A 4511-nucleotide genomic window follows, 5' to 3' on the forward strand; every position below is an offset into this window, starting at 1 on the left:
ACTTGACACACTCAGACAGGGTACACACGGACTGGACACACTCAGACTGGACACTCACAGACTGAACAGTCATAGAATATGACTCAAACTGGACATACTCAGACTAGACATACACAGACTGGACACTCAAACACTGGACAAGCACAGATTGGACACACACATACTGGCAACTAAACTGGGCATACAGACTCGACACAAACAGACTGGACACACAGAGACTTGTCACTCACAGACTGTGCACTCGTAGACTCGAAACTCACAGACTGAGCACACACAGACTGAACACAAACACAGACTAGAAACACACAGACTGGACACACACGGACTGAACACACACAGACTGGACACACACAGACTGGACATACTCAAACTGGATAAACACAGATTTGATACACACAGATTGGATATGGACAGACTGGTTACACACAGACTGGCTATGGACAGAACCGTCGCACACAGACTGGAAACACACAGACTGGATACACACAGACTGGAAACACACAGGCTGGATACACACAGACTGGATACACACAGACTGGATACACACAGACTGGATACGGAGAGACCGTTCATGCACAGACTGGACGTACACAAACTGGACAAACCCAGACTTGACACACTCAGACTGGATACACACAGACTGGATACACACAGACTGGATACACACAGACTTCATACGGACACAATGCAAACACAAAACCTGGATACTCACAGACTGGATACGGACAGACCGGTCGCGCACAGACTGGAAACACACAGACTGGAAACACACAGATTGGTAACGGAAAGACGTGATACACACTGACTAAATACACACAGACTGGATACGGACAGACTGGATACACACAGAATGGATACTCACGGACTGGATACGGACAGACAGTTCACGCACAGACTGGACGTACACAAACTGTGCATAGCCAGACATGACACACACAGACTGGATACACACGGACTGGATGCACACAGACTGGATACACACAGACTGGATACGGACAGATTGGATACACACAGACTGGATACTCACGGACTGGATACGGACAGACAGTTCACGCACAGACTGGACGTACACAAACTGGGCTGACCCAGACATGACACACTCAGACTGGATACACACAGACTGAACACACACAGAATGAACACGCACAAGCTGGACGGACACAGACTGGGCACACACAGACTAGCAGCCTAATTGCACATACTCAAACTGGATAAACACAGATTGGACACACACAGAATGGATTTGGACAGAACTCATAACAGCCTTGGTCCAAACATGGCAAAAGATCTGGATTCCAGAGGTGAGGTGAGAGTAACTGCCCTTGAAATCATGGCAGCATTTGACTGAGTGTGGCACCAAGTAGCCCCAGTCGAATTGAAGTCAATGGGAATCAGCGGGAAAACTCTCCAGTGGCTGGAGTCATACCGAGCACAAAGGAAGATGGTAGTGGTTTTTGGAGGCCAATCATCTCAGCCCCAGGACGTTATTGCAGGAGTTCCTCATGGCTGTGTCCTAGGCCGAACCATCTTCAGCTGCTTCATCAATGACCATCCCTCCATCATAAGTTCAGAAATAGGGATGTTCACTGATGATTGCACGGTGATTAGTTCCATTAACAACCCCTCAGATAATGAAATTGTCCGTGCCCGCATGTAAGTGTACAGATTAGCGCATCACTGTGATAAATAAGCATCCAGCAGGCAATACGCAATTGTGGACAGGAGGAGTGAATGTTTGAAGTAACTCTAACATGCATTCAATCAATATATTCAATTGCATTTTACGGAACAGAAGTGGGTCTTAATGAATTTAAAAGTGTGTAAATTGCAGAGATCACATCCTGACCATGAAATAAGAGGCTGTGAGTGTCCAAAGTGTGAATTGGCCAAGAAATTAAAGTGGAAATTGCTGAACAACGGCTTTTTGTCGTGAGATGCATGCAGAAAATGCTGGCGACAGGCTTGTGGCCGTCTTTCTCAATCACTATTTCAAATCTTATTATGTTATGATCACTACTGCCTCGATGTTCCCTAAACTTACGTCTATCTGCTCCGTTTCAATTCCCTTTACTAGATTCAGTAGTGAGAGGATATATAAGAACTGAGAGGATATACTTGAGCTGAGAGTATGCACGAGAACTGAGAGGATATACTCGAACTGAGAGGAAATACTAGAACTGAGAGGATATACTCATTGCAGTGCATGTGTGAATACGCACAAAGCGTGATACACAAGTTTGGTGAGCTGCAGTCGCAAATAGCCACATGGGAATGCGATGTTGTCGCAGTAACGGAGACCTGGCTCAAAAAGAGCAGGATTGGGTGCTGAATATTCCTGGATACAAGGTGTTCAGGAAAGATAGTAAAGGAAAGAATGGAGGGGTGTGGCAGTATTGATTAAAGGAGAATATTGCAGTACTGGAGTGAGAGGATGTCCTGGAGGGCTCAAAGAGTGAATTTATTTGATTAAGAAATAAAAGAGTTGCCATTACACTACTGGATGTATTCTATAGGCCACCAACCAGTGGGAAGGAGATAGAGGAGCAAATTTTGCAGGGAAATCACGGGCCAAGTGGAGCTAGTGTCAGTGGGGGAGCATTTTGTGAGCAGCGACCATCGTATCATCAGGTTTAAAGTAGCTATGGAAATTGACATGGATCACTCTAAATTAAAAATACTCAATTGACGGAGGGCCAATTTCAATGGGATGAGAACAGATCTGGCCCGGGTAAAACGTCCAAGATGGTGGCTGCGCCGGCCGCTATTTTGTCCAAGATGGTGGCCGCTTTGGCCGCCATTTTTCCAAGATGGTGGCCGCGTTGGCCGCCATTTTGTACAAGATGGTGGCCGCGCTCACCGCCATTTTGTCCAAGGTGGACTCAGCGCTTGGCGCCGTTTTGTCCATGCTGTCCCCGTGCCATAACACATAGAAATATATAAATACATTATAAATATATAGATAATATATATTATAAATACAAGTTGTTGTTGTGGTGGTGGTTTTTGTGGTGGTGGCCCAAACACAAAGGCCGCCGCTCTGGCATCACTCTGACATGCCCGGCTGCACTCTGGGCTCACTCTGGGCTGACTGGCTGCACTCTGGGATGTCTGGCTGCTCTCTGCCATCACTCTGGGGTCACGGTAACATTCTGGAGTCACTGCGTTATTTCCTTTCTCACTTACACTCTGAACTTTCTATATTCTACCTGGTTCTCACTTGTGTTATCAACCTGACATCTATCATACGTCCCTTTCATCCGTTTCTTCTTACTCAGTGTCTCTTTTGTCATCCAGGGAGCTCTGGCTTTAGTTGCCCTAACTTTCTCACTCTGACTGCAACGATCGAAAGTGCTGGGGACAGAGCACAGTGAGAGAGCATTTGGCTGCAGCTGGAGAAAACTCTGGTTGAAATTCAGGTGTCGTTTGGCTGCTGCTTGTAGTTCCGCATCCTGTGGTAAGGATGTGTTCACTGAAGTTTAGTGACAAGCCTTTCCATGTTAGGTTGTGCATCGCATCTCTGCACAATAGTGTGACTCACGCCATTCATGAAACATTGCTGATTACCGGAGTTTTTGTCGCCCAGATTAACTGATGAACATTGTATTCACGTTCGACCTATCAATGATGATAACTGCCACTTACTGTTTTTAATATGACGCTCAACAGATGTGGGGGTGTAACTCAGTGGTAGAGCACTTGACTGCAGATCAAGAGATCTTTGGTTTAAATCCAGACGCCCCCTCTCGTTTTTAAATTCTTACCTTTTTATTTACTTGATTCCTGGGATGTCGGCATCACTGGCAAGGCCAGCATTTATTGCCCATCCCTAATTGCTCATTTGAAGTTGGTGATGAGCGCTTTCTTGAACCGCTTCAGTCCGTGTAGTGAAGGTTCTCCCACAGTGCTGTTTGGTAGGGAGTTCCAGGATTTTGACCCAGCGACCATGAAGGAACAGCGATATATTTCCAAGTCGGGATGGTGTGTGACTTGTATGGGAGCGTGCAGGTTATGTTGTTCCGAAGTGCCTGCTGCCCGTGTTCTTCTAGGTGGTAGAGGTTGCGGTTTTGGGAGGAGCTTTCAAAGAATCCTTGGCATGTCAAATTGTGACTGGGCTCGACAGGCTGGATGCAGGGAGGATGTTTGCCTTGGCTGGAGGTTCCAGAAGGAAGGGTCACAGTCTCAGAATACGGGAAAGGACGTTTAGGACTTAGATGAGGAGAAATTTCTTCATTCAGACGGTGGTGAACCTGTGGAATTCTCAACCACAGAAGGCTGTGGAGGCCAAGTCACTGAATATATTTAAGAAGGAGCGAGGTCGATTTCTGGACACAAAAGGCACCGCGGGGTATGGGGAGAGACTGGGAATATGATATTGAGATAGAGGATCCGCCATGATCATATTGAATGGCAGTGCTTGCTCGAAGGGCCGAACGGCCGACTTCTGCTCCTATTTTTGATATTTCTATGTTTCTACGTTTCAAGTTGCTGCAGTGCATCCTTGGCTGGTTCCC

General features: G+C 46.5%; 1 non-coding gene across 1 annotated transcript; it reads left to right on the forward strand.

Annotated features, from left to right (window-relative positions):
• The first annotated feature begins 3670 nt into the window (after window positions 1-3670).
• Window positions 3671-3742, forward strand: trnac-gca (transfer RNA cysteine (anticodon GCA)). The gene has a single exon. It is a non-coding gene; the product is annotated as a tRNA-Cys (tRNA).
• The last annotated feature ends 769 nt before the right edge of the window (window positions 3743-4511 follow it).

This window comes from Heptranchias perlo, unplaced genomic scaffold (assembly GCF_035084215.1).
Source record: "Heptranchias perlo isolate sHepPer1 unplaced genomic scaffold, sHepPer1.hap1 HAP1_SCAFFOLD_97, whole genome shotgun sequence".
Taxonomy (NCBI): Eukaryota; Metazoa; Chordata; class Chondrichthyes; order Hexanchiformes; family Hexanchidae; genus Heptranchias; species Heptranchias perlo.